A 22,087-nucleotide genomic window follows, 5' to 3' on the forward strand; every position below is an offset into this window, starting at 1 on the left:
GAAATGACCCAAGTAATCTCCATCAAGGACATGTCCAAAGGAGATGAGACTATCGAAAAAGTAGTAGAATCGGTCAAGATAGTCAGGAAAAGGCTCATCTTGGAGTTGTGGGATGAATTCGTAACTCATTATGTAAGGCCAAGCTTTATTACCCACAAAATAGGCACTAAAACTACAAGAAAATGGTGAGATGAATCTCAAGGAACAAGTGTTCCTTGAGACAAAATAAAAAGATAAAATTCAACAACTAATAATAAACAAAACCGTCTCCCCGGCAATGGCGCCAAAATTTGATAGGCTATCGCACACCTATGCAAAAGTAATATTTATATCCTAACAAAACAAATGAATGTAATCAATGGTAAATGGGATGTTCAACCAGATAGCTATACACCAGCTGGTTGTTATGAATGGTTCAAAGGAAACAGGCCATGAGTCAACTGGTGCAAAACAATCTGGAATGGGTGGGCTTTACCAAAGCATCAATTCCCGGGGTGGCTTATTGCTCATGAAGCTCTAAACACCACTGCTAGACTAGCCAGCTTTGGGTTGGACATTGAGGATAAATGTTATTTGTGTGGTTTAACTGAAGAAACTACTGAACATTTATTCTATGAATGTATTTACAGCAAAGGGGTCATCAAGGAATTGAACAGGCAGTCTAGGTGGGATTATCCTATCATGGATGTGCTGAATTGGTGTGTGCAGAGGACGGGAACAGTGTTGCAAAGGGGAGTACAATCAGCTATGATGATGGGTACGCTGTATCAGGTATGGCATCAGAGAAACAGAAGCAAGAATGAGAATGTTCTGCTACGTCCTGAGTGTGTGGCAAAGCTTATTATGGAGGAGATGAGATCACGAGTTCGAGGCCGGGATAGAACAACAATGACTATTGCTGAGAGAGATTAGCTAAAAGGAATGCGTCTAGTGGAATGATATTTTGTTATTTTGTTTTATGGCCATATATTCTTGTTATAATACGTTAACCTCATTGATTTAGATATTCATATATGTTCAAATTATTTATTTAGTCATAAAATAAATTGTTGATCTTATGCATGCAAACTAAATAAGAAAAGATAAGAAAATCGTTTTCTCACCATCAATAATTCGGCCAAATGGGCACAAATGAAGGTCTCCTACCTTCATTTGTTCTTGAGCAAGAAAATACATTAGGATGATCATCCATGACTTCAAAATAGAAGCCCTCCAATAAGTAGCACCCAAGACTATCCCAAAATCCCACAAAATAATATGTACTAGATATTTGTAATGTGGTTTATCTTAAAATCGATTACTAATACTCATATACTACTACTAGTATTATTAGTGATTGATTTGTACAAATTAGATTCATAAACATAAATTTTATGAAGAACAAGAGAGAGAGTGTTGTGTATTTTCATAAAAACATGAGAGAGTGAAAAATTGAGAAAAATCTCTCAATTATATCTCACAAAACCGGTGGGTAGGGGGGCTTTTAGGACCTTCTCCTTTTTCCTTTTTGTCTTCACAAGACTAGTTTGTATAAGGCTTTGTCATAGTCAAGTCACTATCAAGTGTTATATTCAAATGAATAAGACAAATGAATAAGACAAAACTTCTAAAATTGCCGACCAATATTTCGGTTAATATGGGTAATATGGAGACCATTTTATTTTTGTCAATTGTACAATTGTATGTCATGTGACATGTGACATGTCTTATGTTATATTTTAATTTAAAATGCATATTTAACAAATTAAATATCATTTACAAATTAAATAAATCACATTTAACAAATTGACTAGTAATTCAAAATTACTTTCTCATAAAATGGTCATTTAAATACTAGTTAGTATAATTCACAACATCTTGTAATTATAACTAACTTATCATTCTCATCTCGCGTGTTTTGCAAACACGGATTAATTTTAGTAATATAACTTCTTAAATTACTAAATAAAATCTTATTTAATCACATTATAATAAGATCTCATTTTCTCTCTTATGATAATAATTTGTTCAATTTCAAGGAATTAATTAATCTGTATCGACATACAATTAATTAACCTTTTTCAATTAAGGGAATCGTCCTTTAGGTGTGACCTCAAGGGATCAACTGATCACCACCGTCGCATACGACTTAATGTCAAACTCTAGCTGAGTCAATCATTACCGATATGTGTGGACCATTGACTATATATGTAATGTATCATCCCTTTCGTATTCTTGTTATGAGATTTAAATATGTGATCAATATGATCGACAATTGTGATCGCATTATTGTCGGAGGACACATATTCCAACAATCTCCCACTTGTCCTCGACAAGTGTGCGTCACCAATTCTCTTGTCCTATTACTATCTCTCACTCAATGCAAAGTGTCTTTCGGGTCGTACTTGCAAGTGATCATATCGAGAGTGGTTTCCTCGATCCGGAGAATAACTGATCGACCGGAATTTTCTACCATAGAAACCTTCTGAACGTGGCCACGCATTTCCAGTTCATTACTGCTCGAGTGGCCCTGAGATATTGTTTTAACCTTGATAAGGGGGTGGACAATTCTTATCGCACTTATTCCCTTCGACTAGCCACAGCCATCATAACCCAAAATCTGCCCATTTGACCCCATTTACAAAGGTCGTAGTAACATAAATCAAAGCTAATCTGAAACTGTGCCATCTTAGGCGAACAGTCTTTAGTCAAAAGAATCGACTCATTAGAATACTATAGTAGCTCTCGCCACGACCAGGCTATATAAATTTGCCAGAACTCTATAAGCGGTCACTGCCCGACAAAGTGTTCCTAACAGTTTGCCTATGTGATCGACTAGTCATCTCACATGACTGTATGACACTGAACTTGCCATCAATCGCATCACACTCTAGTCACTTCGAGACGTCACCTCATACAAGTGACTATGGGCGAATACTATGTTAATCCGGGTTCACTTTAACGGGGTTCAATATCGTCATACAACCCGTTTGGATGTAACAAAGTATAATAAAAGAGTTTTAAACTAAAACTCGAACGACAAATTCGATTATCACATATGAATAGTCAATGCCTGATTATTATTTCATATTCTATAATCTAATTTGATCTTGTATGTAGTTGTTCATCTCAATCTAATTGAAATGACATGACTCATCATGTTAAGCCTATGAATAGGCATTGTAAGTAGGTCTTAGCAACTCCCTGCTCAACCTTGCTACATACTTGTTTTCCTTTTGTAATGTATACATTTGCATTACAAAACTTTCTGAGTACGTGTCGAGATCCAATCAAGACATAGGCCCTCTAGCCTTAGAATAGCTCCCACTGTTTTCACAGTGAGCGGGACTCATCCTTCTTGCACATCTCATGATTGCAAATGTACTCAATTTCCGTTGTAAATATTTCTCATTGTTCTTTATTGCCTAGAACGATTCTAGAAAATCTATTTCTTAAATAACATAGCCACAATGGTATCTTAACCATCCTAATGTGTTTTGATTATGGTTTTGTCGGAAACCATGCGCAATCTCAATTGTTAATTATCATTTGTGTAACATCCTTACACAAAATTGCATCAAAAACACTTTGCTTTACATCCTTAATGCTTCTGCAAGCACTTAAGGGTAATTTTTATGGCTTACATGGTAACTATTACTTAAATTCGATTTGAAACAATTCATCATACTCAAAGTATATGAAATGTTATACATCATTTCCTATTTAATTGATTCGGCAGCGGAAGCAAATGGAATCAATCAAATATGTTCAACTTGATTGAACTAGTCATGAATCTTATCAACATAAGACTTCTTATTTGACGCTAATATCATGTGGATTTATCTCCATAAATCTGGATATTAAAGATGTATTATATATATCTCCAAGTCTTAAATCATTCGCAATGATCAATATATCATCCACATATTAGACTAATTAAAATCTCCGTAACTCCCACTAAACTTCATGTATAAATACAACTTCTCGACTTATCGAGAAAAGTTTTATAACATGATCAAAACATTGATTCCAACTCATTGATGTCCTACTTAAGACAATCTCTTAAGTTGCACATTATCTTAGGATTGTAAGAATCTATAAAACTCATGACATGTATTGAATACATTCCTTCTAATTGAAGAAGTGGGTTTTAGATTCACTCGTTATATGTATATCATCATAATGAAATACAATTCCTAAGAAGATCCGAATAGTGCAAAACACTTTGCAACTAATCAAGCTTTGATATCTCTCTTAGATATCCAATAATTCCACTCGGAATTTGTTTCGGATTATCATGGCTCTAAGCCTTGTATTGTGTTGTGACTTAAACACTCTTATTTAAGTCATATGATCATTACTTTCCAGAAGTAACTTGAATCAAACAATTTCTTTGTAAGTTGCAAGTTCTTTACTTTCTAAAAGTAACACTAATTCATAATCTTCAACAAGTGATGACTTTAACCTCCTAGGTTTTGAAGAAACAACGTCTTACACAAAATGTCTCATGTAGCCAAGAAAGATCAGTTTCTTGCGACATAACATTCTTTTGTGGCTCTTGAATAATTTCTCCCACTCTGTCTTCTAGAAATAAACTTGTTTTCTAGGAAGACAGCTTCACGAGCCACAAACCTGTTGTACTCGTGATTATAGTAAGGAAAAATGAGCACTTGTTTCTTTTGAAAACTTACAAGCATGGTACTCTACCATTTCATATCTCATATGAATCGTTTAGATTTAGTGGAAAATAACTGACAAAATGATAAAATCCCCAAAAGGATCAAGTAACTCAAAGTAACTTGATTGAAGTCCAAACCATATCGAATAGCGTTTGATTTCTTTATCCAACCACACATTATCTCATAATGCGTGCTAAGAGAGATTAATTTGTGATACTATATCACATTTCCTTTGGCTTATATCAAAGTCTTCACTTTGATAATCCCATCACGACTAAATCGTGATTCCTGGAACTCTTTGAACTTCTTCAAAGATTTCTCTATTTACCTTATTAAGTGAACATATTAGTGTCAACCTAAATCGTTGGTAAAAGAAAATGATCAACCTATTTTGGATCAATGATTTACAACCTCGATCTCCTTTTCAACCAAAAGGCACGAGACATCTTACTTTGAATACAAGATACGCATATACCACAAGATTAACAACCTAATGGTTTCAACAGTACTCGATAACTCTGTGCGTTCATCATTCCAGAATTTAAGGTTTAATCTTGGGATACCAATTTGAGTCTTGCATCATCTACATGATATATCATTCTAGTTTGGTTTAGAATATAATCACCTTGATAATGGGCTAGCCATACATCAAATCATGGTGTATAGGGTCACAAAAGTGAAACCTCTTTTGTATCTTAACAAGTTTATATTCTTATTTAGAGTTTATGTACTTAATAGTCACAATTAAGTACAACTCCAAACCCAAAAACTAGATTTAGTACACAATGACTCTATCTCTCGACTTCATTGTTGCTAGTCGTCATATTCTAATCATCCTATGTATCAAACATAATGATGAAAACCACCACCGGTTTCTAATATTGACGAAGTAGTACTAGCAAAATTTATGTCAATCAAATAAACATTTATAGAAGAAAGTCTCATTTAGATGTCCCACAACTAATTTTCTTATTGTTCAATAATTTGAGATAGTTTCCTTTCTAGTGTTAAACACTTCCAAAAGGAAACTTTATCGATTGGAATTGATAGGTTTAGTCTTTACTTTTACCTTTGTCTTGTCAATTCCATTCTAATCTTTACTTCTTGAACCTCGTCCTTTTCTTAACGGTTTAAGAGAATGCTCCCACTCATTTCAATGAATCTTTACTTTAGAGAAGCAAAGTTGAATCTTATGAAGACTACTCTTCAATTCAATTGTTTTACTCTTAAAACATTCATTGAAGTGGTTGCGTTATTTTGGTTAATTACGATTTCTAACAAATCTAGTCACCAAAATGATTTAACGTTTCAAAGTACTTAACTCAATTAAGCACATGAGAAACAATTTATTGTAAGTAGATATGTTAGTCAAGAATCAAAAACCCTTTTGATCACGAATAACTTTTATCTATACTTTTCACAAGAGATCCTTCCAATGGATAATTCGAGGTTTTTTAGAAGAAAATTCTAATTTTGTCTTTCGTTACGATGTTTTAATGGAGATTTGAATCAAAAACGAAATGATATCGTATATGAATTGTGGTAAAGAAATAGAACAATATGATAACGGAATAGTGAAAAACTTAATATTTATCGTTTTATTAATACTTGTAAATAACAAGTAAAGCATTTACATAGTGACCTTTACCCAACTATGATAAATGATTCCAAGATCCAAATTCATATTAACTTGGGGCACGGTGTGCCGAAATACCCTTTATTAATATAACTCGGTGGATTAACTCTTTAATCGATTCTACTTTTAGAACTCTTGGTCGATAAAATTACATTAATATTTATCTCTAGCCCGAAACACATCCGGAAATCGTCGTGAATACTTTCGTTGAGTTCAATCCAAATTTCGAATAAATGTGTCCATGATCCAAATTCATATTAACTTAGGGCACGGTGTGCCGAAATACCCTTTATTAACATAAACTTGGTGGATAGACATTTATCACCCACTTTCCCTACGTAACAAGGTTTGTACCCGGTAGGGCCGAGTGCACTCCCTCATGAAATAGGTTTTCATGGTTTCTACTTTTTGGTAAGGCTAAGTCTCAATTGTTTATTTTAGCGAGAGGTCATGTCAATTTATTATCTATCACGTTTTAAGTGAACTAAAGCGGTGAACTACGATAATTGTAATTGACATGGTCGATTTACTCGATATAAAATGCATGTTTAGTTATGGCGATTTAGCGATGCATGCAACATATAAATAAAATGCAAAGCATAAATAAAATCCTAGTATGGCCTTCCTAAAATAGTAAATCTAATAAACTATTTTACAAATTCGGAAACCAACTCCTTTGGTCCCTTGAACTTCGGTCTTGGTACGCACTTCAAGGCAACACTTTCTTTGAAGGATCGCCTTCTTGAATGGCACCGTCTTCAAGGAACTCCGGAATAATAAAATTACAAAATGAATTACATAATTTCCTATTATACATTTGTAATTAAAAATAAAAATAAATCTATTAAATTACAAAACGGTGATACGAGATCACAAAAATTACAACCGAATCGATATTCCCATACATTTCGGATAATACCAATTAAAACTAAGGCCATACTAAGTAAAATTACATAATTTAAAAATTACATAAAATTAAAAGCTGACAATCATAAATAAAATGCAGCATTATAATATGTATGAACATACTTAATTTTATGCTAAATCGCCTTTAAAGAGCCAATATCGTATATTAATCGGTTTTTACGGATTTGCGTGATTTAACTTGTTGAAATCACAATAATTATATAAACTCATATTTATGTATAAGTTAATTACCCTAACCATCTTAGGACTCAAAATTAGTCTCCACTAACATTTGGCAATAATTAAACTTGATTTCTTAACATTGTTCATAAATGGACCCAAAAAATACAAAATTATGCTATAAACTTCAAATTAAATTATAAAAATTTCAAATAATTTCGAAATTTAAAATTTAAACTCATGAAAATTTTGAAAAAATACCATGACACTCATAATATTCAAAACTTAGGTTAAGTATTTCGAAAATTTATCGAGAAAAACAATGTTGCGGTTTATCGGTTTTAACAATTATGACCATAAAAATATGAGAAAAATATATTCATCAACTTTTCACTTTTATATCTGAAATATATGATAAAATGAAAAATGTGACGTTTTTCCTTAGTCATGAAGTATGTTTTAGCATTATTACTAATTATAGTCACTATTTATGTGATTTTTCATCAAAAATTCATAAATCATGCATAAAGACTTCATTATAGCCAAATATTTTACACACATCTTGTAAAATTTCATGTGACAACATACTAAATTTTCATGACCAGATTCGAAATATAACTCATATTAACCTATTTACCCATTTAAATACGATTTTAACTTGAAAAATTCATATTTCGAGCAATATAACTCATTTTATTATGACAATTTACAGGCCATAAAAAGATAATATATGTGAAAACATATCCAAAAATCACTGAAAAAATCAAAGTTTAGCTAATTTTTGTCCAAAAATGACATTTTTATCATAAAAATCACATTTTAATGCCAATATTATATAAAATGAACAATAAAATCCATAAATAAACCAAAATGTCCTAAAAATCACTTAGGATCAGAAACTTTTAACATGCAAAGTTATTTTTAGGCTTATCTTAATAAATCAAAATTAATTAGTTTTGTATGTTAATCATATAACTCGGAAAAACTATAAACCGATTTGCATGCAAACAACCTAAGGCTCTGATACCACTTATTATAATACATTAATATCATTGATTTACATATTCATATATGTTCAAATTATTTATTTAGTCATAAAATAAATTGTTGATCTTATGCATGCAAACTAAATAAGAAGAGATAAGAAAATCGTTTTCTCACCATCAATAATTCGGCCAAATGGGCACAAATGAAGGTCTCCTACTTTCATTTGTTCTTGAGCTAGAAAATACATTAGGATGATCATCCATGACTTCAAAATAGAAGCCCTCCAATAAGTAGCACCCAAGACTATCCCAAAATCCCACAAAATAATATGTACTAGATATTTGTAGTGTGGTTTATCTTAAAATCGATTACTAATACTCATATACTACTACTAGTATTATTAGTAATTTATTTGTACAAATTAGATTCATAAAAATAAATTTTATGAATAACTAGAGAGAGAGTGTTGTGTATTTTCATAAAAACATGAGAGTGAAAAATTGAGAAATTCTCCTTTTTCCTTTTTGTCTTCACAAGACTAGTTTGTATAAGGCTTTGTCATAGTCAAGTCACTATCAAGTGTCATAGAAAAATGAATAAGACAAAACTTCTAAAATTGCCCACCAATATTTCGGTCAATATCTGTAATATGGAGTCCATTTTATTTGTGTCAATTGTACAATTGTATGTCATGTGACATGTGACATGTCTTATGTCATGTTTTAATTTAAAATGCATATTTAACAAATTAAATATCATTTACAAATTAAATAAATCACATTTAACAAATTTACTAGTAATTCAAAATTACTTTCTTATAAAATGGTCATTTAAATACTAGTTAGTATAATTCACAACATCTTGTAATTATAACTAACTTATCATTCTCATCTCGCGTGTTTTGCAAACACGGATTAATTTTAGTAATATAACTTCTTAAATTACTAAATAAAATCTTATTTAATCACATTATAATAAGATGTCATTTTCTCTCTTATGATAATAATTTGTTCAATTTCAAGGAATTAATTAATCTGTATCGACATACAATTAATTAACCTTTTTCAATTAAGGGAATTGTCCTTTAGGTGTGACCTCAAGGGATCAACTGATCACCACCGTCGCACGACAGTAATGTCAAACTCTAGCCAGCCAATCATTACCGATATGTGTGGACCAGTTGACTATATATGTAATGTATCATCCCTTTCATATTCTTGTTATGAGATTTAAATATGTGATCAATATGATCGACAATTGTGATCGCATTATTGTCGGAGGACACATATTCCAACAATTGTCATATGTAATTATCCTTTTTTATATATATAATATCTCACATTTCATCAAAAAAAAAACAAATGAATGTAGTACGTAGGGGTCGAACCCAAAGGAGACGTGAGTTATTAATTAATTGTTATGGATTGAATTTTACCTTGGTAGATTAACGGTTGATTGATTGGTTTGGTTTGATGTAATGATAAAACAATAACAAAGAAAATGTCTAGGGAGGTCGGGTCACGCATGCTAATTATGTAAATGCTCATGTCAAGTTAGAAAGTTGATTTTACGATAAATGTTTAGGCTTAAAGACACCCACCTTACGATATTAGTGTCAACCATAGACCGGGTCCTAGAGAAACTCTCGTCCATGACTAGGTCATCCTACTACACATGCTTAGTCTAATCAATTTCGTGCCTCTCGACTTTAGAACGAATGAACAAACTTAATCGATGAATAAGGCCTTTAAACATAGATTAAACATTATGGTGCAAACATGTGATAGAAACAATTATACAATATTAACTTATCCTTATTTTGACATTTACATATTACTTAATCATGCATGACTTCCTTTATTCCCTAGACAAAGGTAAAATATTCTAACATTGTGAAAATATAAACTAAACTAATGCTAAATGAAATGATAAATAACATAATTAAAATAAAGATAGAATTACCTTGAATGGAAATAGAAGAACAATTGCAAATGGAAATAACTTGGAATAAATCTTGAACTTGATAATAGAAATGTTGTAATAAACTAAAATAAGCTAAACTAAACTAAACTAAAGTACTAACTAATATTTAGAGAGAATTTAGGAAGAAAAATATATGTGAGAGTGGTGTGTAAAGGGTGTGTGAGATTAGCACTCCTTATATAGGAAATAAGGGAGTAAACTTTGTAGAGTAATCCCAAAATGGCATCCTAAGCACACTCTTAATTTTTCTTCAATTCTTGAGTAATTGCCAAAAGGAATCCCATGCAAATTCTTAATGTCTCTTTAATCACATGGTTAAATGTGATATTAGCATCCAAAGCTTCTTAGCATCCAATATTTTCAACCATAATTTGGACTTTGAATTTGGGCTTGACTTGCATATTGACTTTGCTTGCATTTTCATTTTGATCCAACACTTTCTTCATGCAAAACCCATGCACTTTCAACACTTAGTCCAATCTTGCTCTCATACTTAGCCTTGCTTCTAGTGTTGGCACATTTTATAGTACTTTAGCTCATTTAGCTCATTTTCCTTCAAAACACACTTGAACACACAATTGCACTAGAAACACAATATTAGCTTAAAAACACTTTGATAAGTGCTAAATGATATGTAAAATCAAACTAATATATGGGGTTAAAATGTATAAAATATGCACTTATCAAACTCCCCCAAGCTAAGTCCTTGCTTGTCCTCAAGCAAGATCATCTCAATATTGCAAATCCCAAGTAGCTAACAAGCAATTGATTCAAATCCCGAAACAACATGGGCATAAGGATAAGCAAATTAATGGATGAAATTTACATGGCGGCTTAGTGTAGAAGATTTCAAGTAAACTTTTCGGCTCTTGCATGATCTTTTGACTTTCGGACTCTCACGATCCACTCATAACTCAATTTTGTGTAAAAGCACATTTATGTGAATAATCACTCAACTATCCTCGACTCATGAGAGTGTGCCCGCAATCTAATATGGTAATCAATTAAATCATAAGCCAAAACAATCAAATGCAGGAAAATAATGAAGCCAAAGGGTTAGAAGAAGGCTTTATTGTGATATGGGACATAAGGGGGACAAATGATTATGGATATGTGGAGCTAATGTTAAGCTAGCAACAAAACCATGTGAAAATGCTCATTCCAACCCAAAATAACCCAATTAGAAAACAAATGACTTCTTACATTACAAACCTTAAGAATTACTACAAAATATATAATTAACCATATGAGAAATCTTAACTTCTTCTTCTTCTACCACTTATTATTGACATCAACTTCATCAAACAAATCTTTCTTTTCTTTTTTTTCTTTTCTTTTTTTTTTCTCATCCTTTTTTTCATTTTTTCTTTCTTTTTCTTTTTCTTTTTCTTCTTCTTCAACTCTAATTCTTTCTTTCATAGTACAACCGGAAAACAATGACATCCGACAAACAAATTCACAATGACATAAATTTTAAAGAACATCCCAATTTTGAGCATCTCATCACCAAAAGACATAGCTACTAGCTTTAACAAGGGTAGGATACTTTTAATGTAGCTAGGGAATAAGAACATGTGAAAGGGGGCTAGAAAATTGGCAAATTTATCAATGTGAATTTGGCTTCAAAAATGCATAGCAAAATAAAAGTAATGCTTAAATAGATGAATTAAAAACCATACTTGTGCGTTTTGATGCAACACACAATATAAGGAGACCTACCACTCACCTAAGTGAGACCGGGTATGGATGCACCGGCCTAAGGAAGCTCTACCTTACCATCTTGTGGCTCGTCAAAAGTCAAGACCAAGCTTACTTGGTCCAAAATTCATCTTCCACCTATTATGTCAAGACATCCTCATGCTTGCTATATCCCGTCAAAAGTAGCGAATCAATAGCTATCAAGCCAAAAATGGGACAAACAAGAGGGCATAAGTAGGACAAGCAAAGAATTAGAAGCAAAAATAACACAAATTTTTCAAAAATTCTCACTAAATCTATACTTACTAAATGCAAACTAACAAAAATGGAAATGCAATCTCCCCCGAAGCTAAACACAACATTGTCCTCAATGTGCAAACAATTAAATTACCCAACTAAAGTATAAAATTGGCGCAAAGCACATAAACAAGAAGGACTTGGTCATATTTAATGGGTTGCAAGACATAAACTAAAATGCAAAGTAAAGAAAACTTACTAGACTAATGAGCCTCCCCCAAGCTAGCATAAACATTGGGGGATTCCTCCACTTAGCAACTCATCGAAAAATGCGTCAAAATTCCGGTGGGTACTTTGTCCTTGATGCTAATAGAGGTTTTCGGAGGTGATTTGATTGAGAAATGAAGAAAAATAGAGAGAAGGAGTACCGTCCTTTGCTTTTGAAGCATATGAAAAAGATTAGCATATCCCGTATTTTATTAAAACACGTAATAAGGAAGAAAGTCACGACCCCGATCGGGGTGGTCAACCCCGATCAGGGTTGACCGTTGACCGTTGACTTTTTATATATTTATTTTTTTTGAAAAAAACGTAAATGTTACGACCCCGAACGGGGTTACAACATGAGGTAGTATGCTATTCTTCAAAAAACCCCTTCTCTTCTTCCAACACCTACAAGTCACAACTCAAAATAGCTAATTAGTCTAATATTTATTCCTAATTCTAATAAAACATGAAATTGCGTAAAAATTAAAACAAAAACAAACTGGTTATTTTCTAATGAATCCTCCATCATCCTCTAAAAAACATGCCAATGCCCTTACAAGTCTATCATATATCTGCGAATGGGCAACATGAAAACATATGTACGCAATTGATAAGATTAAAACATGAAAGATCAAGGGTAAAAATTTATAAATCTTATCGATGGGCGCAAGAGAGACTTCAAATATTACCACCGTATCACTCCACTCGTCAGCAAGAGATGGAGCATCATGCTTAAGACCATAAAATAAATCGTTAGAGCACAAATTATAATCAAATATGGTCTCAAATCGGTGGCATAAAGAATAAAGAGGAGAGGGTCATCAAAAATAGAGGGTTCATCCCACTTAATTTCCATATCAAAATTGCTTAGCCCTCAAACTTTCTCGAATGGATCAACAACATCCTCTACAAATGGATTGTCAAGTGGGTAATCACAAGGAATCTCGACAAATTTATTTGTAGAAGGTGACTCATCTACTATGGGGTTAATGTCATCAACATGAGTCTCTACATTTTCTATTTGAATGACACTAGAGGAGATTTTAAAAGATAAAATCGGACCATCATCATCATCCAATAAATCAAAATCATTAGATTGAAAATACTCACATTGGGGAGGTGAAAAAGCAAAATGAGAGAAGATAGGCTCACGTCGTCTCGGTTTCTCTTGAGAATTTTTTCCCAAACGAGCCTGTAACATTTTAAGCTCCTCTTCGATGCGCCAATAATGGAACTGACGTGCTAATTCCCGACATTTGGAAGCCATGAAATTTAAGAAATTCCAAAGTTCTGGCCCAATCATGTAGTAGAGACTCCCATTACTCAACTTTAGAGCCAATCCACGGGTCTCGGAATCCATGCCGCCAAGCACGAAATGACCCAAGTAATCCCCATCAAATATATGTCCAAAGGAGATGAGACTATCGTAAAAGTAGTAGAATCGGTCAAGATAGTGAGGAAAAGGTTCATCTTGGAGTTGTGGGATGAATTTGTAACTCATTATGTAAGGCCAAGCTTTATTACCTACAAAATAGGCACTAAAACTACAAGAAAATGGTGAGATGAATCTCAAGGAACAAGTGTTCCTTGAGACAAAATAAAAAGATAAAATTCAACAACTAATAATAAACAAAACCGTCTCCCAGGCAACAGCGCCAAAATTTGATTGGCTATCGCACACCTATGGAAAGATAATATTTATACCCTAGCAAAACAAATGAATGTAGTACGTAGGGGTCGAACCCAAAGGAGACGAGAGTTATTAATTAATTGTTATGGATTGAATTTTACCTTAAGATTAACGGTTGATTGATTGGTTTGGTTTGATGTAATGATAAAACAATAATAAAGAAAATGTCTAGGGAGGTCGGGTCACGCATGCTAATTATGTAAATGCTCATGTCAAGTTAGGAAGTTGATTTTACGATAAATGTTTAGGCTTAAAGACACCCACCTTACGATATTAGTGTCAACCATAGACCGGGTCCTAGAGAAACTCTCGTCCATGACTAGGTCGTTCTACTATACATGCTTAGTCTAATTAAATTCCGTGCCTCTCGACTTTAGAATGAATGAACAGACTTAATCGATGAATATGGCCTTTAAACATATATTAAACATTATGGTGCAAACATGTGATAGAAACAATTATACAATATTAATTTATCCTTATTTTGACATTTACATATTACTTAATCATGCATGGCTTCCTTTATTCCCTAGACAAAGGTAAATTATTCTAACATTGTGAAAATATAAACTAAACTAATGCTAAATGAAATGATAAATAACATAATTAAAATATAGAATTACCTTGAATGGAAATAGAAGAACAATTGCAAATGGAAATAACTTGGAAATAATTTGGAATAAATCTTGAACTTGATAATAGAAATGTTGTAATAAACTAATATAAGCTAAACTAAACTAAACTAAACTAAACTACTAACTAATATTTAGAGAGAATTTAGGAAGAAAAATATATGTGAGAGTGGTGTGTAAAGGATGTGTGAGATTAGCACCCCTTATATAGGAAATAAGAGAGTAAACTTTGTAGAGGAATCTCAAAATGGCATCCTAAGCACACTCTTAATTTTCCTTCAATTCTTGAGTAATTGCCAAAAGGAATCCCATGCAAATTCTTAATGTCTCTTTAATCACATGGTTAAATGTGATATTAGCATCCAAAGCTTCTTAGCATCCAATATTTTCCACCATAATTTGGACTTTGAATTTGGGCTTGACTTGCATATTGACTTTGCTTGCATTTTCATTTTGATCCAACACTTTCTTCATGCAAAATCCATGCACTTTCAACACTTAGTCCAATCTTGCTCTCATACTTAGCCTTGCTTCTAGTGTTGGCACATTTTATAGTACTTTAGCTCATTTAGCTCATTTTCCTACAAAACACACTTGAACACACAATTGCACTAGAAACACAATATTAGCTTAAAAACACTTTGATAAGTGCTAAATGATATGTAAAATCAAACTAATATAAGGGGTTAAAATGTATAAAATATACACTTATCAGGTACCCGATAACTCGAGTTACGAATAGAGGGAAATAACAGTCGAGTAAGGATGTAGTTGTTTGAGTTTTAGCATGGAGGCAAATAGCCTGCAAAAATCGATAATCGGAGGTAACGTCATTTGGTGGAATATATTAATGGGAAATTGGAGATTAGTAAACCCTAATTAATATTGTTCTCTAACATAATCCAGAATCATTAGAGAATTATCAATAGCAGAAGTCTTAAAATGAGGAGAATTGCAGAAATAACGGAAATTAAAATGCAAATAAGTTGAAATGGAAACCCTAATTTAGAGAAAGGGGAAGACATATTTCCCATAAATGGGAGAAAGAGAAGAAGAAATGAATACCAGAAATGTAGAAACTCATTAAATCGAAACCCTAATCGTAGAAATGGCGAGCAATTTGCAGAAATGAAATGACAACAGCGATAGTGATGATAACAAGTAGTTGGGCAAGAATGCGGTGAGGGTGGTATTAATGGTGTGCGCGTCTGTGGTGGTGTAGTGTGGTGATGCCGGTGGTGGTTGACTGTGACGCTTTGGTGGTTGAGGATGAAGGTGATAGTGAGAGGTAGAATGAAGAGGCATGGATGAGGGCAACATGTTATATGAGAAATTGAAGGGTAGTGAAGATGAGGGTCAATTAATAATTAACAAAGCTTGTACATCGGTCACTGAAAACCAATGTTAATGATACCCACTTTTACATCGTTTATGATAAACCAATGGCGCAAATATTCATGTACATCGTTTTTTAAAATTAACCGATGTAAGTAAGAAAACCTATACACATTTTACATCGGTTTTTGTAAGAATCGATGTTATTTATGATCATTTACATCGTTTCAACTAAAACTGATGTCTTTTTGGCGATGTCAATAGCACTTTTTCTACTAGTGATTCTACCCTCACATACTTCTCTTTTATGATCTTTGATGTTGAAGCATGTTTACTTAAATAGCTTATACCATATACTTTGGATGTTAATCAATTTTTCATGTTATGTTTGTCTTTAAATTTCAGTTTTGTTGCTGATAGCACTGGCACTGGTCAACAGATGTGTTGGTTTTGAGTTTTAAAATGTTATGAATTTGTATGAACATTGAGGAGCTACTGATAATTACTCTCTCCGTCCCAATCATTTGTTTACTTTTCATTAAAATACCCCTCACAAAGAATTTAAAAGGTAAACAATTGATCGGGGCGGAGGTAGTAGCTATTAAGATCTTGCGTTCTGCATTGTGTTGTTGAAATGTTGCTGAATGTTTTGGTGGGTGGGCGGGTAATGGGACTGGTATAATTTTCCTATTTTCACCCAACGGGCGAGGCAGATACAAGTTGATTATTGGAATCCATGATGGGTGGTGGGGCGGGTATGCTTATGGTTTACCTGTTTGACTATCCCCATTCCCCCAGTCTCCCACCCGGCCTTAATGATATGCCGTTAGATAACCCACAGGCAAACTTTTGAAAGGGTAATTTTGTCCTTAATAGTCAATTTGACTCAAAAGTAAATGTTATATCAATGATAAATTGGTTACAGTTTGAAGTTTCGAGCGTCTTCTCGAAAAGAAAATATAGTTAATCTAAATGAAGAGAGAAAGGAAGCACAAGCTTTAACTATGTTCTTTTTAATACCGTTCTATGCTATCACTTGATTTCGGGGTATCTTAATTGTTTAGTGTTATATAGCCAATAGTTATTTTGTAGAAACAACACAAAATTACAATCTCTATATGCTTGTGTGCACTTTTGTATTAGTACCTGTTGATTATATACTGTACTATGAAATCGTAGAATGGATATGTAAGTTATATTTTTGACATTGGTTGTTTGAACGTCTTCTTGAAAAGAATATGTACTGAATCTAAATGAAAAGAGAGTTTTAGCTTTTGGCTCTACTGATCTTTTTAATACCATCATGTGCTATCGGATGTTTAGGGGTATTTCGGTTGTTTAATCTTATAGTCAATAGGTAGTTATATTGTGGGAACAACAAATTGCGGCTCTTTATGCTTGTGTGATCCTTTGTATAGTACTTGTTGAATGATGATTGTATACTATTTTATAAAACTGTAGAACGGATTCCGCAACCAAGTATGTTGTAATTAAAATCATGGGTTGCACAAGATCAAGGCGTCAGGTGACTCAAGTTATTCTTGGATGACCAAAACTGTTTCATCACGAGGAACGTCAAGGGGCCTGTCAGGGAAGGAGACATTATTACTCTTCTCGTATCTGAGATATGGTGGGTGTATGAATGGCTCAGTGATTAAATGCGTAAATGAGGTGGTGGGTTAATTGTTAAGGTGTTTCTGCGCTCGTTTCCTCTTATTTATAAGCACGTATTGAGCAGATCACATCCTTAGGAATTCACTTCTAATGTGTTTTGCCTACTGCATGTGCTGATTGTTATAGCAAATAACCGACTTGCTTCCGCTTAGAATTCCACCAAATTTGATAAACGTTAGCATTTCACCAAATTAGGGCACTGTGCTCGATAGGGCGCGATGCAACAACTAGTTTTGTAAAAGGACTAAGGCTTCCATTATGTGGATTTTAAGAAGTTTTGGTACCTTTTCTGATGCTTCTGGCTTAAAGCTTAACAAAGATAAATCAGAAATTTATTTTGATGGTGTTCCCAGTGTTATTGTGGAAAATATCTTGTAAGTTTCTGGCTTCCATAGAGGCTGCCTTCCCTTTAAATACTTAAGGATGCCCATTTCTGCCAAGAAACTGACAAACAATGATGGGATAAAGCTAACTGATAAGATTGTTGCAAGAATCAAAGGGTGGGGTGCTAGACATTTGTCCTATGCAGAGAGGGTGACATTGGTGAACTCAGTATTATGAACCTTGAATTCCTATTGGGTTACAATCTTTCTAATCCCAATGGGATAACGAATAAGATTAATTTTATCTTCGGGAACTCCTTGTGGAGTGGGTGTAACATTTCATTTTGGTAGAAGTCTTTGTTTGGTGAATGACATTAGTATTGGGGTGTTAGCAAGAGCGTGGTATTGGTATTGGCATTGTGGAGTGCATAATAGCGGTGATAGGTCAAATATGATGATGGTAGTATAATGCTTGAGAGTTGGTGTTGGATTAATGTATTAGTAGTATTGGTGCTATGGAGCTTAATAGGTAGTACTAAGGGTAGTGCGGTAGTATGAGTTGCATGTGAGGTTTACCTTGTCTGTGGAGTTGGTGCTACGGGTTATAGAGAGCTTCCCACGGGAATGTTATTGGGACATACAGAGGAGCGTTAGAGGTGCCTTGTGAGGGACGGGTGTGAACTTCGGGGACGAAGTTCGTTTTAAGCGGGGAAGACTGTAATTGTAATACCTCGTATTTATTTAAGTAATAACTAGACCGAATAAAGAACCCACTCGGCCGAGTGCAGCTCCACTACACCGAGTGGAAAACTGAGTACTCCATTGCAGTAGGCTAGAAGGTCTGTAAAGTCAGTCACTCGACCGAGTGAAGCATCCACTCGATCGAGTGGGGTTCCACTCGACCGAGTGCCGGTCGAGTAAGTTTTATACGGGAAAATATTTGGTGAGATGTCGCTTTCATAACCCTATCACTTCAGATTTCCCACACCAAAACCCCTCTAAAACACTATTCACCACTCTCTAAACTTCCCCAACTTCTCTCTAAACTCTCCACCATCAATTCCTCTCAAGAACTCTAATTTTTCTAAAGAAGATTTCTTACCTCCTTAGCCTTTCTTCTTTGTTGAAGCTTCATTGAGGAGCATTTCTAGGGAGTAGCTTGTGGATTTGTGGAGATAAGCTCAAGGTAGGGTTTCCCTACTTAGCTATGGTGTTATGAGTTTTAATTGTGCATTTAATACCATTAATTACATTTAGTTCATAGTAGTTGCATTATAACATGTTTTGGATAATTAGAGTTTGGTACATATTGTGGTCTCATGATGATTTTGGGAAGAATAATTATGGTGAATGATTCTAGTGTTAATTATCTTGCATTATAACATGTTAATAAGCAATTCAACGAAGAGAAAATGAACTAATGAAGTTATGAGTATGAATTGGTTGTTGTATGAATTTAATGGCATAATTGTTTGGTAAATTGTTCTTGTTGTTAGTGAATTGTTGACATTGGAGATTGTTAGGGGATGTTGATGATGGTTTTTGGAGACGGAAGGCGGTTGGGAAACCGTCTTCCGCTCAAGTCTCCCTTGGAGCTTCCCACTCCAAGGGAATGTGCACATTGATTACTTGGGTTATGGAGGGACTTATGCGGTGAGACATGTTGTCTGGCAGGGGACTCGGGTCGCACTCGGGCTCGGTACCACGGACGTGTTCCGAGTACCTTAGTGGTGTTGGTGACGTCGTGGGCGTGTCCCGGTCACGGTTGGAGGAGATGAGTTTAGTGGATACTTGTCATGTTTTTATACCTCATTAAATTAGTAAGTTTAGTCGCATCCTCCATTTTATTATTGAACATTTATATCATTGGCTAACACTTGGGTTTGATTGTCTGTGATGAACCATATGGTGATTTCCGCCCATATGGGGAGCAGTGTCGACAGGTACACATATCTGAGTAGCGGGCTTTGGGAGCGGTCTATCTTGTTGTCCCCACTTGTTCTTATTTAGTATTGACATTTAAAATCTCCTATTCGATTTGGTTGTACTATTGGGATGATTTTTATATCCCTTAACTTGTAGTCACTTAACATTACAACTTATTATCTATGTAGTCTAAAGTACTTCTTTACTTGTTGTTCGCACTACACTCTTGGGAAACCAAGGCTTGTGACACCTCCATGTGACGGGAATTGCCTAGAGAAAGGGTCCCGACCTATGGGGGTGTTACAGTAATACCCCTGACTTTCTTAACTGTGCACTTGGCCGAGTACAACAGAGTATTCGCCTGAGTGGTCCTCACTCGACCGAGTGCCCTCTAGGCTTAAACCAAGTTCGGTTTGTGTGTCACCCGGTCGAGTGGCGGTGCACTCGACCGAGTGCGTCCGTACACTCGACCGAGTGTACGGGTTCAGGCCTAGTTTCAGCGTTTTGGGCTCCGTGTTTTGGGCCTCACTCTATAAGCTTCTATTTCAGTTTCTCCTTCATTTTTACAAACCCTAGATACTCTCTATTGTATCTCTACCACCCTAAACCCTCTCAAACACTCTCAAACCTTATCCCTTGGAGATTTCCTCTTATCTTGGGAGATTTGCACTCAAGCTTCACTCTTTCTCATTTCTTTACATTTGTAAGTTGTTATTTACTCTTTTTCCTCCCTTTTAATTATTAGTAGAAACCCTAAATTTTGGGGATTTTGTCTTATGGGGATTTAGTTAGAGTATTGGGTAATTAGATGGTTTAATTAAGGGTTTATGAGTATTATATTGTTGTAGGACATGTTTGTGATAAGTAATACTCAATTAATTGTAGGATGTGACTTCTTAGAGGAGGATTAGTGTGCTTGATTGTGCTAATTGAAGGATTGCTAAAAGGTAGGATTTCCCTACTCGGTTTCAATAGTATGAATGTTTACATGTGTCATTATTGTGTTGTTGTTGCATTATAACATGATTATTGTGAGTAGTTGTTGTTAGTCTCATAGTAATGCTGAGAGTTCATGATGGCATGATAATGGATTGTTAATGTTGGTTTTATGATATCATTAGAGTTATATTATAACATGTTAATTGGAAGTTTCATCTTGAGGTAGTGTTATTGCTGTTGGTGAACATGAGTACATGGCTTAATTGACATCTATTTCATATGAGAAAGAAGCATGTTTGATAATCATTGTACATGTAAAAATATCATGTTGGCATATTGTGTTGCATATTGAGATATATACGATTGTGATAGATGTTGGAGGTTCCGGTGCGATACATGTTGTTGAGGAGACATAAGACGGATCGGGAGACCATCTTACGCTTAAATCGCCTCTTGGAGCTTCCCACTCCAAGAGGGATGTGCACGTTAATGACTTGAGTATGGAGGGACTCGTGTGGTGTCACGATGTCTGGCAAGGGCCCGGTCAGCGCCAGGGCTCGGTACCACGGGTGTGTCTCGAGTACCTGTTTTGTGGATTGTGGTCCGGCTATTTGGTGGCGGTGTTGCGATGCTGTCACCGGGTTGTTGGTACCCCGAATGCGTTCGCGGTACCTGTGTAGTGGTTGTGGAGTGTGGTGGAGACTTGTGTGCTTCCGTGATACATTGCATACTCATGTTCATGAGTCGTGTCACAAGTATCTGTATTATTGAAACTGGTGTGTGTTGGTTGTGTGTAACTGTTGCCTGCTTTAATTGGGGTGGCCTGTGATGAACCATTTGATATTTCCGGTCATATGGGGAGCAGTTTGATTACATTTTTGGTTTTGGCATCTAGCGTGAAACAAGCCGAGCTACGGACACTTGGAGTCGAGTTGCTTAGTTGGTAGATGACCTATACTTTAGTCGAGTTGTAAAATGTATAATTCACATTTGTTATTCATTTATTCATTTTGTAA

Source organism: Silene latifolia, chromosome 4, assembly GCF_048544455.1.
Source record: "Silene latifolia isolate original U9 population chromosome 4, ASM4854445v1, whole genome shotgun sequence".
Lineage (NCBI taxonomy): Eukaryota > Viridiplantae > Streptophyta > Magnoliopsida > Caryophyllales > Caryophyllaceae > Silene > Silene latifolia.